Source organism: Hemiscyllium ocellatum, chromosome 21 (genome assembly GCF_020745735.1).
Source record: "Hemiscyllium ocellatum isolate sHemOce1 chromosome 21, sHemOce1.pat.X.cur, whole genome shotgun sequence".
NCBI classification, from domain to species: domain Eukaryota; kingdom Metazoa; phylum Chordata; class Chondrichthyes; order Orectolobiformes; family Hemiscylliidae; genus Hemiscyllium; species Hemiscyllium ocellatum.
The window spans coordinates 32,399,811-32,419,476 of NC_083421.1; the positions used below are offsets into that span (position 1 = coordinate 32,399,811).

Genomic DNA, 19,666 nt, shown 5'->3' on the forward strand with positions numbered 1-19,666 from the left:
AGTGAAAACAGAAAAAAAAAATTGAAATGATTCTGGTAATAATTGACCATGAAGTTCAGAATAAGGAAGATAAATTACTGTATCAGCTGGAAACTTTCATCAGAAAATTTTCCCTTAACCTTACAAGAATTCTGCTGACTGTACATCAGTCTGATGTCTCTCTTGGTAAGATTGCTGATTAATGCTTAATGATGCTCATTTTATTCTGGAGTCTTGTTTGACCATTAAGAAGAAATGGTGTACCACTTTGAGCTACATTCAAATTCCATGCAATAAATGAAGTAATGATTTTGTGGTCCATTCCATGATTCAGTCCATTAAATGATGTAGAGCTACATCAGACCACCACCAGTTTAATCTAATGCAGGCCCCATGCCAAGCTTGTCTGCCTGCTTACTTGAAAGATAGCTGTGTGCAGCCAACATTAACCACACTATTCTTTGGTTCAACATATCAACTGGGGGTTAGTAATCATTGCTTGCTAGCACTAGTTAAAGTTAGTTTATACTTGTAAATCCATACTTGTAAAAGTAATTGTGCTTCTGGTCACAATGTTTATTGGTATGAAATGGGAAGCAATTAATAATAACACAATATTGCAGCGAGTGGACTCCAAGGTGTATTTTGCTGGAGACCTCAGTGGTGGAGATTTATAGTCTCAGTTCTTTACTCAGGGCCCAGACTGTGGTGCAGTGCATTCATGTGAGTACCTGGATTGGGAGGAATGCTGGTAGATATGCATAATGACATACTTGATACATTACGAAGCCTGCTAGGGAGCCAGTGATCAATACCAATGAACATGGAAGAATGCAGTTCCAAACTGGTATCTTGTGATGCCATGAATATTGTGGATTTTAATATGGGAAGGATGATGCGGGATGTAACAGCAGTCCAGTAGCCTTTCATTTAATAGACTACTGGGATCATTATGACAGTGATCATAAAGAGCATGGATCTGTTGCCTTCTCTTAGTCAGCTTTCTTTTTCACATCCATGCTACCCTTCCTGTCAGCTAATGATCTCAGCCTTCTGCAGCCCATGCTAAGATTGTACAGTCTGCAGCTCAGCCTGTGGGACCCAACGTTACTTGTGGTCATTTGCCTAGGCTTTCTTCAGTTTTCTGCGTGAAAGGAAAGTGCCACTGAGGGAGTAATTCATAGAAATACTAAGAGCTATACGCACAGAAGACATATAAGCAGAATTAATTTATTCTCGGAACGCCTTCCCTCACAGCACTGCATGTTTACCTTCACCTTATGAACTGTAGCTATTCAACATGGTGGTTCATCCCTGCCTTCTCAAGGGCAAAGTTAAAAATCACACAACATCTGGTTACAGTCCAACAGGTTTAATTGGAAGCACACTAGCTTTCGGAGCGCCGCTCCTTCATCAGGGGAAAGCTAGTGTGCTTCCAATTAAACCTGTTGGACTATAACCTGGTGTTGTGTGATCTTTAACTTTGTACACCCCAGTCCAACACCGGCATTTCCAAATCATTCTCAAGGGCAATTAGGGATAGGGAATAAATGCCGGCATGGCCAGAGAGTGATATTTACATGTTATGGTTTAACACAAAAATAATTAGTTAACCTTTGTATGGAATATGACATGACTTAATTTATATATTTTTTGCCTTGCTTATTTTGCGATAGATTTTATTTTTGCATTTCACCTTATTCCTAACCAATGATAGAGGATGTTAAATTGTGGGAACTGTTGGTGCCTGTGGAAATGGGTTTGCACTTATTGGTATCACTCTCAGTTTCTCTGAGAGTGCCCAGGCAGATCAAGGCTGCTGAGAGTCCTTTCTCCTGTCTACCTCCTTCATGTCTTCATGTCCTTCTCTTCAGCTGCTGAAAGGACAGCTGGTCATAAGCACAGCCTCTTCTTTATTGCAAGGTTGTAGCAGGTTACTGCAAATATCACACCCAACTACTGCAAGGCTCTATTGGAGTGACATAAACATCCAAAGCAGTATTTCAACATGCCTACGATCTATTTTATTACCTTACAAATGACTGCGTGCCTTTTATTATATGCATGCTATGCACACGTGCATTGATTGTGCACTGGTGTTATTAGCCATGCCTTCAGTGGATCGCCCTTGTTAAGGGATACATGGCACCATTATGGTTATTTCACTGAACTAATAATCCAATGTTAATATACTGGGGATATGTGGAATTCACATTCAATTAATAATTAAATTCAATTAATTACCATTACAATCAACTTCTATAATTGCACAACTGTATTACCTGCATATTAGGATGGTCAAGATGATCGTCTTCTTGTCAAGAAATTCTTTATTTTTCTGTAATTGCAATTTTATCTACCTGTCTCTGTCTAGGAGTCATCTCGTTTCCAGAGGGTACTGATTTTGAAAAAAACTGGATCATACAAGTGACAATGGGAAGTGTTTTCTTAGTTGCTTTCCTTATGTGTTAGTCAAGAAAGTCTCTCAGTGGGTTTCTCTACAAGAGAAACAAAATTGGGGGTGGTGTGTTACAAAAGAAACATGGAATTATGGGGCAGAATCATGTAGCCTAAGAATGTCAATCACGACGTACCTTTCATTACCACCACAACTTCCTTTAATTGGCTTTACTGTTCATGCAGAACAGAATAAGTGACTTGGTTTTTATGGGTACGGATAAAATATTATACATTTCAATTCTCCAGCTTACATAAATACAACTAGTGGGAGGGTTACTGTGAATTAATTTGAATTACTTTCCAAACTATAATTATGATGCTGCATGGTTTATCTTGCACCATGAACAATCTCAAGTCCCTTGTATTTAACTGAAATTACAGTGAAGGCACTGGTGCATCACTTGACTCTGGGCTTAAAGATTATGTGCTAATGGTCAATAATTTTGATTTAGGGGTCAAATATGTCATTGCGATGACTTTTAATTGACTGCACAATGCCTTACTCAGTTTAAAGGGATATGGTAGAAAACTTCCATGCACTGACCACTGGGATTTATTATAATTTGTTGTATACTTGTACCAAATTAATGCTGACTGGGGGAAGATATCTCCAATTAGCTAACTTGGAACAAGGTCAAAAAATGGGAAGTAGATCTTATTAAATAGTAAAATGCTTCCTATAAGTTATTCCTGATTTAAACATTTCCAACTAAACACTTACTTAAATTAGCATCTGAAGAAGCATATTGGGATTTTATAATGCCTTGAAGTCATGTATATACTATGTTTATAATGCAGGCAGTAGGATCTTATTAAAAATAAACATGTAGATTATCACTTTCAATGTTGTCCTTCTGGAGCTGTGCAAAAATATCCCACAGTCAATTCAATCTTTTTGTAATGGTACACTCAGCCAGCGGTATATTTAGAACTGAAACAAAAATATTTGTTGTTTTATCACACCTCGTGCTTTCACTACTATTTGTGAAAACTGTGGAAATAAAATTGCCTATTGTGTCAGAAGTTCTCAGTTCTACAGTTTTCAATGATGAGTTGCCAAACTTGGGTTCTTATTGGAGAAAACTGTTTAAAGAAACATTGAGGTGAATATTGGTGGTTATAAGTATTGAGTGGTGGTTGAAGTGGAAGTAATCTTCCTCGAATTAAATTGAAATAAGAACAGAGATAAGTTATTCAGCTGATGAGATTTATAATGGTGGTGTATTTACTCCATAACATCCCACTTTTTACTGCCTTAATCTATTTCAATATCCTGTCACTTTTTATTATATACTTTGCTGGACCTACCCAAGTTCAACCTAAATGTGTCTGTCGGCCACCATAAGTTAGCATCTTCTGTGTTGAAATTAATAAAGTGAGCACTCCCTATTTTAATTGTTTTTTTTCTTTTCAATTTCTGATATTGAGGACAGTGCTTTCCGAATACCATATTTGTTCTCCACATTGGAATGATATAGACATTGCTGACTGGCCACAAGTGAACTGGAAAAGGGAGAAAGGAATGCATAGTTACAATGATAGATATAGATGAGAAAAGGTGGTTGGGATCTCAAATGGAACATAAATATCTTGTTAGCTAAATAGAGTCAGAGAGATGTACAGGACGGAAACAGACCCTTCAGTCAAACTTGGCCAGGCCAAGCAGATATCCTAAACTCATCTAGTCTCGTTTGCCAGCACTTGGCCCCTCTAAACCCTTCCTATTCATATACCCATCCACATGTCTATTCAATGCTGTAATTGTACCAGCCTCCACGACTTCCTCTGGCAGCTCATTCCATACACGCACCATCCTATGTGTTAAAAAATTGCCCCTTAGGTCCCTTTTAAATCTTTCTCCTCTCAACCTAAACCTATGCCCTCTAGTTCTGGACTCCCCCAACCCACGAAAAAGACTTTATTTATGCTATCAATGCCCCTCATGATTTTCTAAACTTCTATAAGGTCCCCCCACAGCCTTCGATGCCCCAGGGAAAACAGCTCAGTTCTCCAACCCTAGCAGCATCCTTGCAAATCTTTTCTGAACCCTTCCAAGTTTCCCAACATCCTTCCGATTGGGAGAATTGCATGCAATTGCACGCATTGAAAAAGTGGCCTAACCAATGTCCTGTGCAGCTGCAACCTGACCTCTTTTTGTGTCCCTTTCTGTGCAGTACATCCTAAGTAATCCAATGTTAACTCTGTTTGAGTGTATTCTGTCAGGCTCTAATCAACAACCTCCCTACACTAGCTGATCCCCAAACACTTCCTATCAGTTTTCTGATATTTCCACACTTGCAATACATACCATTCTGCATACCAATTGGAAACCCAAAAGAAAATGCCAATTTTTGACTGTGGAAATTTTTTTTCCTCCTTTGGTTGTCTTTTGCATTAAAAAAACTGGTTTGGCAATCAAAAATTGTTTGACTTTTGATTTGTGGAAATTCTAGGATAACCCAAAAATTTTCAATATTTGTCTTTGTGGAAGTATTACAAGAACATGAAGGAAACAAAGATTAGTTGAAAGAATACGCAGTGGATCATGCGTCAAATATTTGACGTCTGACAACTAGGCTTCTTTGTGTTTGATTTCTCTTGTGCTGGGTCAATGTTGCTGTTGTTTTATGAGGAGATCTCACTGGATTGATGACTGGGGAAAGCTCCAACAGTTGGTAGAACAGGACAAGTTCATTCACAAACAAAAAAAAACCCTCAGGTTTTAGATCTAATGAAGGATGTATTGCTGAAACATATATAGAGACTTGCCTTTTCCATTTACAGATGTTGATTGGCCTGTTGTTAATTTCCAGAATGTTCTTTGTTGAATTAAATTTGCTTTGGAGATGCTGATATGGTGGGTGTGATCTTTGACATAGCCTGTAACAACAACCAGTACAAAAGTCAATTTCTATGCATCTGCGGCACAATGATAGTTTCTCTGCCTCTCAGTTAGAAGATCTGGTTCAAATCCTACCTGCCCCCGAGATATTCTTAGCATGTCTAAACTGGTTAAAATAACTAATATCAGCTTTTTTTCAGTGATGCAATTTCTTTCTGTTCTCCTGGCCTATACGTTCTAATTATATTTCAACACAGTCTGCTCCTAATCATTTACCTCTAATAGTTCATTTGAAAAATAGCATCTTCCTTGGAAATGATAACGAGATATTAAATAATTGATAATATGCTTTAAAATTTTACATCTTTTAAATTATTGTCGATCTGTTTAATAGTAAATACCAGATTCTGTGAACCGTAATACCTCTGACACATCCTCCTGATTTCTGTTGCTAATTAGTATTGTTCTCTGTTAAAAAGACTTTATAAATGCAAGTCTTGCATTAGGTGCAATATTCAACATATTCATTACATCAACACAATGGTGAATGCTTATGTAGATGTAACATAAGGTAGCATTTTATGCTTTGATATAATCTTCTTGCTCTCGACTTCTTACCACTCAATTAAATATTAAAATAAATTCACAAATTATGGAGTCACTGACCTATTTCCAAGGGTGCTGCTTCTGGTGATTTTGCTTATGCCTTATGGTCATGCATTAATAATTCCTTTCTTCTGAAGTGAAAAGTGCACTTTGTTCATATTAAGTAGAAAGCTGCGAATAACTAGGGAGGTGTAGGTGCTTACTTCGGAAATCATGCACCTGGAAGTTCAGTCTTTGCAGCCATAATTGTAGATTGACTCTGAATTAAACATCCTTTCTGCTTTACTGAAACTTATTTATACTGCAGGGTACGAAACGTCTGTATATCTTCTTTGGGGTTTACCATGGTGATGATGGATAGATGAGATGTTCAAAAGTGCAATGAAATGCACAGAACAAAACACCATAATTTTTTTTTCTTGCAGGTAGGATTGTGTTTGACGACAGTAAAAAGGATGGATAAAGATCTGTTCTGAATGATAACAGCAATCTCAAATAATAAATTGACAGAAACACATTGGTAATGAATTTGCATGTTAAAGCATATTAGTGTAGGAAGGCAAAAACTGAAGGATCTGCGGATGCTCTAAATCAGAAACAAAAACAGAAGGTGCGGGAAGAGCTCAGCAGGTCTGGCAGCCTCTGGGTAGAGAAATCAAAGTTTCGGGTCTGGTGATCCTTCGTCAGAAAATCAGACCCAAAATGTTAACTCTGATTTCTCTCCGTAGGTGTTTCCATACCCACTGAGTTTTTCCAGCAGCTTGTTTTTGTTTCTGGTTTGGTAGATGTTAGATGGCAGTACCTTTATACCAATACAGTCAGTTCAACAACAGTCACAGCTCCCTGAATGGATACTACCAGGTCTCACTTTTAGGGAGGGAAATGAGAACAGGTGAGTGAGCCTATGACACTGTCTTGCATCTTTAAATGTCTTGTGTGAAGAGTTGGAAACTGGATCTCACATTGGATCACCTCCGTGTGGTTTGTTCAGCTTCCTGATATTCTATACTAACTCCTTCTCATTAATTGTTACTTTAAGTTACAAATGTCAAATGATTCTTTTCATTTTAACTCTGGTTTGAAAACACAAAAGTGACAAATTAGGCACAGGAGAACAAAAAAATGCCTGACGATATAAGATCCTAAGTTTTCTTAATCATGTTACAGTCTGGAGGTTGAAATTCTCTTTTAGCAAAGCATAGGAACATACCAATATCCATAACATAAGCATCAAAGTTGCATTGGTGAGAAAATTGTTAAAAACATGGTCCACATTCTATTTTATAAAGTTGTTAAAATAGGTACTTGATTCGTGATGATTTGGAGATGCCGGTGTTGGACTGGAGTGTAGAAAGTTAAAATCACACAACACCAGGTTATAGTCCAACAGGTTTAATTGGAAGCACCAGCTTTCGGAGCGTCACTCATTCAACCACCTGATGAAGGAGCGACGCTCCGAAAGCTACTGCTTCCAATTAAACCTGTTGGACTATAACCTAGTGTTGTGTGTTTTTTAACTTGATTCGTAATGTTGATCTCATAGAATTCCAATTATGCTGCTGGTTTCCCACTAGGTGGAGTGCTAGCTTGTTTGAAGTGGGTTCCTGTTTGTTTTACAGTTCTGTTTGAATAAAGTTATTTGTTGTTAGACAAATGCCTGTTTGTATGCTGGACTCATAAGCAAATTGTTAGAATTCTAATCAAAATCACAATTGGTTTTAGGAATATCACCTATATCTTGGTTGAAAGTACTTCCACTTAAAATAAGATTTGAATTCATATGAACATATACCATGGCTTGAGAACATCCAAAATCATTTGCAGCAAATTAAAAACTGAGTGTTGTCACTTTATTTAATAAAAATGTAGGAGCCAAATTGCACACCAACTGGTCCTCAAATGATAGTTATGAGATAATCGCAACTTTAACCTGAAATATTAACTTTAATTGCATAGATGCTGTCCCACCTGCTGAGTATTTCCTCACATTTTATAGTTTGTTTCAAATTTTCAGCATCTGCAATATTTTGCTTTTGATTTGTTTCCGTCTTGTTTGTTGAGATCAATAAATTGATGAAAAAACAGGACCTTTCGCCTGGTCTTCTTCAGAACTCTGTCATGGATCTTTTACATTGACCTTAGAGGGCAAATGTGTTCTCTGTTTAATTCCCCATCCAAGTGAAACCTCCTTCATTGTAACACTCTAAACTACATAATTTCTGGCATGATTGAAGTCCAGATTACACATAGATCACATTGGATAGAGTCATAGAGTCATGGAGATATATAGCGTGGAAACAGACCCTTTGGTCTAATTCGTCCATGCTGTCCAGAATCCTAAACAAATCTAGTCCTATTTACCAACACTTGGCCCATACCCCTCTAAACCCTTCCTATTCATATACCCATTAAGATGCCTTTTAAATGTTGTAATTGTACCAGCTCCACCACCTCCTCTGGCAGTTCATTCCTTACACACACCGCCCTCCGCATGAAAACGTTGCCTCTTAGTTCCCTTTAAATTTTAAATCTGCCCTGATTTGTCTTTCCAAAATGCAACAGGTAGAAAACAGAAGGTGGTGGAGGGTTGCTTGTCAAACTGGAAGCCTGTGACCAGTGGAGTGCCATAAGGATTGGTGCTGGGTTCACTACTTTTTGTCTTTTATATAAATGATTTGGATGTGAACGTAGACGGTATTAGATTCGATTCCGTGTAGTGTGGAAACAGGCCCTTTGGCCCAACAAGCCCACACCGACCCTCCAAAGAGTAACCCACCCAGACCAAACTCTGATAGGGGAATGTACATAACACTTAACATGGCCAATTCACCTGAGCTGCACATCTTTGGACTATGGGAAGAAACTGGAGCACCCGGAGGAAACCCACGCAATGTGCAAACTCCACACTGACAGTCACCTGAAGCTGGAATCAAATCTGGGACCCTGGTGCTGTGAGGCAGCAGTGCTAACCACTGAGCCACCATGCCACCCCAATATAGTACAGTTAGTACGTTTGCAGAAGACACCAAAGTTGGTGGTGTAATGGACAATGAAGAAGGTTATCTCACAATGCAACTGGATCTTGATCAGATGGGCCAATGAGCTGAGGAGTGGTAGATGGAGTTTAGATAAATATGTGGTGTTGCATTTTGGAAAAGCAAATCACAGCAGGACTTGTACACTTTATAGTAAGGTCCTGGGGAGTGTTGCTGAACAATGAGACCTTGGACCGCAGATTCATAGCTCATTGAAAGTGGAGTTGCAGGTAGATAGGATAGTGAAGAAGGCATTTATTACGCTTTCTTTTTCTGGTCAAAGCATTGAGTACAGGAGTTGGGAGGTCATTTTGTGGCTTTACAAGACATTGGCTTGGCCACTGTTGGAATATTGTGTGCAGTTCTGGTCTTCTTCCAATCAGAAGAATGTTGTGAAACTTGAACGAGTTCAGAAAAGATTTGCAAGGATGTTGCCAGGGTTGGAACATTTGCGCTATAGGGAAAGGCTGAATAGGCTGGGATTGTTTTTTTCCTGGAGCTTCGGAGGCTGAGGGGTGACTTTATAAAGGTTTATAAAATCAGGAGGGGCATGGATAGGATAAATAGACAAAGTCTTTTCCATGAGGTTGGGGTGTCCAGAACTAGAGGGCATAAGTTTAGAGTGAGAGAGGAAAGATATGAAATGGACCTCAGGGACTTTTCCATGCAGAGGACGGTACATATATGGAATGAGCTGCCAGATGAAGTGGTGGAGGCTGGTACAATTGCAACATTTAAAAGGCATCTGGATGGATATATGAATAGGAAGGGTTGAGAGGGGTATGGGCCGTGTGCTGGCAGGTGGGACAAATTGGGTTGGAATATCTGGTCGGAATGGATAATTTGGTCCGAAGGGTCTGTTTCTGTGCTGTACATCTCTGTGAATCTATGACCTCACATTTATCTATATTAAACTCCATCTGCCATTCCTTGGCCTAGCTGATCAAGGTTCCATTATACTCTGAGGTAACCTTCTTCACTGTCCACGACATCATCAATTTTGGTGTCATCTGCAAACTTAATTGAAAAAATAGTCACATTTATATGGTACTTTACTGTATGAGAAGTTCTTAAAATAGAATAGAGTAGAATAGCCTTTATTGTCACGTGCAGTCAAATGAGTGCAGTGAAAAGTTTGTAATGTTGCTGCTTTGGTGCCCTCTTTGGTACTGGTACTGAGGTACAGAAACTTTAAGTGTTTGTTACAGAACTGAAAGAATAATAAAAAGTTTAGCGTAGGAATACAAAATTTTCAAAAGTACTTGACTGATTCAAAGAATAAGAATGAAAACATCTTTAAAACGCACTCAAATTATAATCTTTTTCACTGATACCATGCTTACTGGGCTTCAGTATATGAGGCCTTGCTGCTTTCACACGCTGGCCTCTGGCCTTGGACTCACCTCGAGGACCTACCTCCCTGGCCGGCCCCATGCTCGGACTGCCTCCCATTCTGCGACTCCTCTCCCAGGCTGGCCCTGGGCTCAGACTGCCTCCCGCTCCAGGTTCCGGCCCACACAATGCCTCACACAATGAAGTAATTTTTAAATGGAGCAGCCACTGTGAGGATCAATGGCTTCTCAACAACAGTGAAATCTGCAATCTGTATTGCTGTTGGTCACAAGAAATTTGTTTTATTTTATGACACTGGATCTATTGATGGGGAAATAATGCACAAATCTAGTTTACTTTAGTGCTTTTTATTTTCTGAATTAGACTGAAGTATACACTATTATTTTATTTATTGCTTTAAAATACTACCTTAAAAACATTCACCACCTTTTATCATGTTTTTTTACAAAGCCATGTATGGTTGCCAGCTTACTCAGACCAGAATCTAGTGAAATAGTGTTAAAGATCATGGAACTTTAATCACACATTGCAACCACAAATACTTTACACTGGAATATTGAGGATCTTTTAACTGGTTTCAAGAATCAATTCACCTGCAGTTCCTCTCTAGTAAATAAGCCATACATCCAGATCACAAACAGGTGCATTTTTGTTTAACTCAGCCTGTTCAGAGTTGCTATCACACACACTACAGGAGAAGGTGGGACTTGAACCTAGGCTTCCTAGTCCATAGCTCAGGACACTACTACTGCACCACAAGGGTCCTCCTCTGGTATGTTTATGTTTTGTCCACACTCTTCAGAGCACCTGTTACTTGACAAATCCGTCCAACTTTCACTCTAGCAGTTAGTTAGAGTTTGACCATCGTCTGTTCCTCCTGTTTCAGCATGTCATTGTAAGTTGGTTTGTCCTTCATACATAAGACTGTGATTATCAATCACTTGAAATCACAGAAGTGATCCTGTGTTCTCTTGTGGCTTTTAGAAAATTAACTTCAATTGACAGCTGATCACTTGTCAGTTAATAAGCAAGACCAGAGACATTGGATCAGTCCATTGATTTAACCTGATAAATTGTTGGCAAATAGCACATTTTCTGGCATTCTCTACTCCTCCTTATGATGCATGAGGATGCTCACCACCCATGAATTGATTACTACTAATTATGTTGCTTGATTGCACTAATATGAAGATTTTGTATTTGGCTTTTGCTGTAAGCTTATCATTGTCCTCAATAGAAGTGATTGTCACTGTGGTGCAAAGAGCTGTTTGTGATTCCTATCCCTCCCTTGACAATATTTTTCAAAATGCTTGACAGACAATAGCACTTTCTTACAAGCTGCTGTGAAGCGGTGGAGTATGAAGTAATTATTTGAAAAGTTTCACAGTAAGTGTGACCCTGAACTGTATCAATGAAAATAATTTCAATAAAATCCATACCACGTGATTGCAAAGCGGTTATTGAAAAGGGTCACAACCCAGTTTTCAGCAATTCCTCTCCCATTGCAATTCATCTGGCCCACATCTATACTTATCTCTGATTGCCTAACCGATGTCAGTGTGAACAAACTTCTGAGCTCCTCAAGGGAACAGTAAGCACAATGGGGCTCCAGAAAATCCACATTCTTCAAAGCTTCCAATTAATGAGGTCTTTGAATGATCAACAAGGCTGCAGCTAGAATCTGTGAATGAACGTTGGTGAAAACTGTCAGGGGGAGTAAATGATCAGGCCAATGAAATCCTCATGACAGTGACAACTGCTTGAATTTATATGGCACCCTTAGATGTCTTAAACCATTATTTTCTCATTCTGGATCCTCTTCTCAATGGAAATAGTTTCTCCTTATTGAAAGGCCACCAGACCTTTGGAATCTTTTCTGAGACTCATTTTAACTTCTACTATCAAGAGTACAATCCCAGTTTCTGTCGTCTTACACTTAACTGAGATCTCTCATCCTTGGTGCCACCCTTGTAAATCTCTGCATCTTTCCCAGGGATTTGACATAGTTCCTAAAGTGCATTACTCAAAACTGGACACACTAAGGTTTAAACAGTGATTTGTAAAAGCTTTCCATCATTTATGTTTTATTAATGATTGACTGTACATTTTAAATCAATGCTATCTAAATCCTCCTAGTTTCTTGTTAAATGGGCTGTTCAGCATGAGGTCACAAAGGAAGATGTAATTTGGAATCTGCAGCTAAAATCTGTTGATGCCTGCCTCTTGTAGCCAAGGGTATTGAGGGTCAAGAGATATAGCAGATGAGGATTGAGAGTGAGACAGGTTCATTTTTCTCGCTGACTGAGCTGGCATGAAAATAGAAGTGGCAGAAGTGATCGAAAATTGGGATCAACGTCTTAATTGCTGTTGCTTCATAACTTGCTGGAATCTTTCAGCCCAATTAGGCTAAAGCCAAATCAGAATTCTAATCCAGTCTTGACCAGTTGCTGTCCTTTGTCCCAAAGGGAGAACAGCTGACTCTCCTTGGTGATTTTGATGCTAGATTTTGGTGGCGTACAAACTTCTGAAAATACATGATTATCAACAAAGGCATCAGGAAGAAGAAGGATGCTTCCAAATGCCTAGAACAAATCCAATCAGAATTACATTCCCATATCAGTTGTAAATGGCATGATTTGGAGATGCCGGTGTTGGACTGAGGTGTACAAAGTTAAAAATCACACAACACCAGGTTATAGTCCAATAGGTTTAATTAGAAGCACACTAGCTTTCGGAGCGACGCTTTTTCACCTGATGAAGGAGCATCGCTCCGAAAGCTAGTGTGCTTCCAATTAAACCCGTTGGACTATAACTTGGTGTCGTGTGATTTTTAACTTTGTAAATGGCATGCATCTTATTCTGAGACTGAATTCACTTGGCTGAAGATCCAAAGCCAGGGGAAATATCCTTTCTCCATCTATTCTGTCCATCTCTTTAAGAATGTTGTAAATTTCTATAAAATTACCAATTTAATCAAGTATTACAAATCATGTGTGAAAATGACAACATATCAAGAAGTATATGATCTAGTATTTGAAGGTTGCTAGGAAATTGACACCTTCAGGTAATATGGAATTGGGAATGTATGCTATTTCTCCTCATGACTGTTCATTGTCAAAATGTACAGATGTCAACCTTCAAAAATGAATCTGGATGGAATCGGTGACTAATACCAAGCAAATTCTTAATTTTATGTAGGGGAATTATGGATTTGCTTTTCATGTGAAACTTGTAAATTTCATACTTTTCATCTTTTCGTCTAAGAAATAAATACAAAGGTAGCACATCTATGGGAGTTGCAAGCTAGACAGTGAAGTGAGGAGCAGATTAATGCCACCAGCATGGGGCTTAGTCATTGTCATGAGTGAGGTCGACTTCGGGCCTCTTTGTTTGTTGTATAGTTTACAGTCACAACTCAAAGGCATTGTCTTATAGTTAAGTGTGTTTCTTCTTCTTGGGTTCTCGGTCTGAAAGCAGGTCTTTAATGGTTATTTGCCAATCTATGAGTTGTAAAGAACAACAAAATAGGATCAAAAAGAAATGAGGCCCACTTGAAAAATTTCTAGTTTTGTAATTTCTTGGAATTTTGTGCAGCACACCTATGTTAAAAGATGTTAGTCATTATCAACCCTTTGTTTGGAGTTACAGAATGATAGAACAATTCCAGACAAGAACAGTAATTTGAACTATTGAACCTGTGTTGGCTCTTTGTAAATAGTCCGGTTTAATCGTATGTAGCTTTTTGTTAATAACATTGTTAATTTCTCATCTTCAAATACCTGACTGACTCCCTTTTATAAATATTTATGTAATGAGCTTCTATCATCTTTTTAGATTACAGTAAGAATGAATAAAAATCTCACCTTCCATACTGACCCTTTGTCAATGATTCTGAAGCTTCGACCTCTAGTTACTGACCCATCCTCCAGAAGGTGCTATTTTTCTTCATTTTTTCAATCAAAATCTCAAAATCCCAATGAGATCACCACTTAACATGACATGATCCAAAAAGAAGAATCCCAACTTTTGGAAGCACTCCCCATAAAATCCATCTTCCCAGGTAATCCTCTGTGCCCTTTCTGATACTTTCACATCTTCCCTGAAGTATAGTGCCCAGCATTGCCCATCATCCAGGCCTAACCAATAGTTTATAAAGTGCCATCCTGAACACTTCGTTTTTCTATTCCATTTGGCAATTTATAAATGTAATGTTATCAGTTATTTTGAACTCCACAGCAGCTTCTTAGGGATGTTCCACTATTACAGGCACCGTGTTTTGGATGAGGCATTGAATTTAAGTCAGGAAAATTCCAGCTGAATCTGGAAATCTGAAGAAGATCCATACTGGACTTGAAACAGAGGGAGACAGAAGATGGGAAATGATAGGGCAGTTAGCTTAACCTTGGTTGTTAGTAAAAGTTTAAGAGTCCATTATTAAGGATGAGATTGTGGAGTACTTGGAAGTGCAGGGCAAAATAGGGCTGAGTCACCATAGCTTCATCAAGGGAAGCTTATGCCTGACAAATCTTATTGAATTCTTCCTGGAGGTAACAAGTATGTTAGACGTAGGAGAATCAATGGATGTGATATATTTGGATTTCCAGAAGGCCTTTGATAAATTTCCACATAGGAGGCTGCTAAATAAGATAAGAGTCCATAGTGTTAAGGACAAGGTACTGACATGGTTGGAGGACTGGCTAACTGGTGGAAGGCAGATGGGAGGAAAAATGGTACTTTTTAGGATGGCAGCTAGTGACTAGTGGAGTTCCATGGGAGTCAGTTTTGGGACCACAACCAATCAAGTTATCCATTAATGATCAGGACAAAGGAACTGGGGCATTGTTGTTAAGTTCGCCAATAACATGAAGATAGGTGGAGGGACAGGTAATGTTGAGGAAGTAGGGAGGCTGAGAGGACTCAGAGTTAGGCTAGTAGAGTGGGCAAAGAAGTGGCAGATGGAATACAATGTGGGAAGGTGTGAGGTTGTGCACTTTGGAAGGAATAATAGAAGTGCAGACTATGTTCTGAATGGGGAAAGGCTTTGAAAATCTGAAGCACAAAGGGACTTTGGAGTCTTAGTTCGGGACTCTCTTAAGATTAATATGAAGGTTCACTTGGTAGTTAGGAAGGCAAATGCAATGTTGGGAGGGTGGTACAGTGGTGTTTGGTTAGCATTGCTGCTTCACAGCACCAGGGATCTGGGTTCAATTCCAGCCTTGGGTGACTGTGTGGAGTTTGCCTATTCCCTCCATGTCTGTGTGGGCTTTCTTCAGGTGCTCTAGTTTTCTCCCACAGTCCAAAGATGTGCAGGTTAGGTGAATTGACCAGGGTAAATTCCCCATAGTGTCCAGGCATGTGTAAGCTAGGTGGGTTAGCCATAGGGAATGCAAAGTTAGAGTCCTAGGGTAGCTGGTCGGTCTGGGTGGGATGCTCTTTGGAAGGTTAGTGTGGACCCGATGGGCTAAATTGCCTACTTCCACACTGTTGAGATTCTTCAATGACAGAGGACAATTACAATAGTAGGAATGTAATACTGAGGGTGTATAAGGCCTTGGTCAGACCATATTTGGAATATTGTGAGCAGTTTTGGCTCCATATCTAAGGAAGATGTGCTGGGCTTGGAGGGCATCCAGAGGGGCTCATAAGAATGTCTCTGAAGTTGAAGGGCTTATCATGTGAAGAGCTGTTGAGGACTGTATGTCTGTACTGAAGTGAGTGTTGAAGGATGTCGGGTGAGGGGGAAGCCTCACTGAAACTTACAGTATACTGAGAGGCCTGGATAGAGTGGATGTGGACAAGATGTTTTCACTAGTAGGAGAGACTAGAACTTGAGGGCAGGACCTCAGAATGAAGACATGACCTATTAGAACTGAGTCGAGGAGGAATTTCTTCAGTTTGAGGGTCATGAATTTGTGGAAAGCATTGCCTCATGAGACTGAGATAGATAGGTTCTTGAATAGTAGGGGGATCAAGGATTTTGGGAAAAGGAAAGAGAATGGGGCTGAGAAACAGATCAGCCATCATCAAATAACAGAGCAGACGTGATGGATCAAATATTCCATTTCTGTGCCAATGCTTTGTTTATTGAATGGATGTGTGACCAAGTAAAAACACCTTGCATCACTGAAACTTGATCCTTTGCAGTTGTGCTATTCTCAAAAAAAAGTCAGTAATTACCAGTGCTCTAAAGCAAGTATCCTGATGCAACAGGGTTTCTCTGGGCCATGTGTAGAAAGCAGTGTGTAGCATTTGTACCTCAGGCGATGCATTTTAATTGGAAACAGCACCGTAATAAGCTGTTGATGTGTGCAGGAATTGACATGCGATATGTGTTGATTTTTAAAAAATGAAATTAGGTGCAAGACTGCCAATCACCCATCTGGTGAACATTAATTATTTAAAGGGACTGTTGTTTTGCGAAAGGAAATTAAATAATGCCTATACACGTCGGGTAGCCTTTATCCAACAGCCCCAGGATCAGTCGTGTATTGAAATTTAGCTTGTTTCGGTTTTCAGGTAAAGGATAAGCGGTGCTTACCCGAGGTGTTTTTTTCCCTTTTTGCCAGATTGATGTTGAGGAAATATAATAAGATGGACTGCTGATTTCAACAGAAACGTCACGCAGAGAGAAGCTCCTGAGAGCTTATTTATTTTAGTTTGAAACTGAGCATGTGCGGGAGAGGATTGGCAATGAAAACACAATTAATCACTTTCTTGCGCTCCCAAAAAAGCGGACAGTGATTAGCTCCAATCAACCATCAGTGATCAACTCCATTCCTTTGACAGTGCTCACCTCTCAACTCTCACAGTGCTCTGCCTTTCTGTTACCATCCATAGGGGTATTTAATGGTCTTGCTGATATGTTTGTTGGAGCTTCAGCACTGAAAAAAAATACCAAAATCCCCAGGTAAGGCAAGCACATGTAACTGCCAACCATGTTGCTAAACAGCTGGATTTTATAGACATCAGGTCAGTGCAAGTTCATTAACTTGCTAAAATGTTGGAAGTGAAATCAAGTGATCCAGTGCCCCCGATAATGATGTTGGTGGGATGGGGGCATGTGGCTGTAGGGGGAGATTTCCAGGGCTCTTTGTAGGGCTCCAATGGAGTTTGGTACAGTTTCTTTGGTATGTTGAGGTTCTGTCAGCGGTGACAGTGCTGAGCCGGTCAATTGAGTTCAGGTGTGTGTGGGTGGCACATTTTCCATATGAGTTGATACAACAGTGCATTCAAAAAGGAATCTTTTACCTTAGAAAATGAAAAGAGTGTGTTGATGGAAATATATAAAATTATGAAGAGAATAGGTAAGATAGATGCAGGGAGTTGTTTCCACTGGTGGGTGAAATGAGAATGAAGGGGCATAGCCCTGAAAATGAGGGGGAGCAGATTGACAGCAGAGTTGAGGAGAACCTCTTCACCCAAATGGTTGTAAATATGTGGAATTACCTGCCCAGTGAAGGTGTTGAGGTTACCTCGTTGAGTGTTTTTAAGGCAAAGATAAATAGATTTTTGGAAAGTAAAGGATTTAAGGATTATGGTGAGAGGGCTGCATCCTTGAAAAGATCAGCCCTGATCTTGTTGAATGGCGGAGCAAGCTTGAGGGGCCAGATGGCCTACTCCTGCTCCTAGTTCTTATGTTCTTCTGGACAATTGTTGGTAAAGACAATTATTCTTGAGGAGAAAAGATGATAGAGTTTTGAAGAGAGAAGTGACTGGCTTTCTGGAGAGAGACTATGATATTGTCAGCTTGTATGGCTCTGAGGACAAGGTATTGGATGTGAATACATTGACTCCCCATACAGGGATTTGGGAATAGAAAGGTAAGAAACTGGAACGTAATTGGGAACTGCACTCGGTACGAAGAGGATGTAATAGAGCCAACTTTATAAATCTTTTTGGCATTTACTGATTTTGTTTCATAAGATATGTTAGCACATTTTAAAGCTTCTGGCTTTACACCCTGGATTCTTTTACTTCCGTCAAAGTTATAGTCTTCTGTTGGCCCAGCACATATTCTCCTTCATAACCTGCTCTACTATCTTTTCAGCCTCTTCAAAACTCTTATTATTTGTTTACTTTGAAGCTTGGACATCTATTACATAGTGCTTCAGTGGTTTATTAATTTCCTTTTCGTCCTGCTTGAGATTTTTCAAGAGAGCAACATCACTGGCACTTATTTCTGAAAAGATTTGTCTGACGAGTGGCTTGTCGCTCCTTGTTGTCTGTGTTGCGCATTTGTGCACCTTTTATATTCAGTTCATAAAGGTTTTCTTGAATAATCTGTTGCAGTTCCCATTGTGTTTCTGATGTCTGACTGATTCCATGGACGGTGACTAATGCAAAGTTATGGCATGCTTGTATACCTGCAACTAATGGTCCAATTGTGTTTACAACATCCAGGCTGACTGAGTGTACATGCACTCTAGAACTTTTGTGCGCAGAATTAGTGGACAATTACATGGTGAAAGCCTGACATTTGCAGATATGTCATGACTACTGCTGTTTACGGGAGCTTTTTATTTGAATTCACTGGGATACTATATTGACACTTTCATCTGTGTCAATCTGTGCTAAAACAAATTGTCACTAATTTTCTAACAATAGATTATTTCAATTTTTGGAAAGCTTTGGAATGTATGTTAACATTGTCAATCTTATTGAGACCATCAGTGTAAAACATGTATTCAACATTCTTGTCATCCACATTCTCAGATTCTGATTTGTCAATCATTACAACTAAGCACTTCCAGTGAGATATCAGATCATCTTTGTTATAGCTAGAAGGGACTTCTTGTGTTCCGAAGAAGGGTCACTGGACCCGAGAAGTTACCTCTGCTTTCTCTCAAGAGATGCTGCCAGACCTGCTGAGTTTTTCCAGCAGTTTTTGATTTTGTTCCTTGTGCATGGTTTGTTTGGATGGGTACTCAGCTCTTCTCACCTGTATCAACCTTTGCTCTTGTGCCCTGTCTCTGTCAATTGTCACGAGCCTTGCAAAATTGATTGACTGGGCATTTTCTTGATGCCTACAATGACCATACTTTCCACGGGTCATTTTTGTTTGGGTGTTGGCTATCAACTTTGCACTTGGAACCTGGAAGCTTTGACAACCTTCTCAGATCACTTTGTACTTGCATACATCATTCAGTAGCTCTTGGTGTTACATGACTTGGATTTGTCCAACAAGTTACCGTGGTGGTAGATGTGATCACATGCTCAATAATTCTATGTGCTCACTCCCAAACTGAAAATCACATCATGACCACTTTTCTTTGTGACTGTTCACAATCTATGGTTTTATAGATTCTGTTGTCTTCTGTCTAAATGGTTTGAATTCTACTTGATGAACATGGAAGTTTAATCTGACTCTGAGTTGGTCTTCTTATACTGTCAT

At 39.4% G+C, this 19,666-nt stretch overlaps 1 protein-coding gene across 5 annotated transcripts in view; it reads left to right on the forward strand.

Moving 5' to 3' along the window:
• Window positions 1-19,666, forward strand: part of LOC132825811 (astrotactin-2-like) — a 1,607,744-nt gene that overhangs the window by 15,304 nt on the left and 1,572,774 nt on the right. The window lies entirely within an intron of this gene.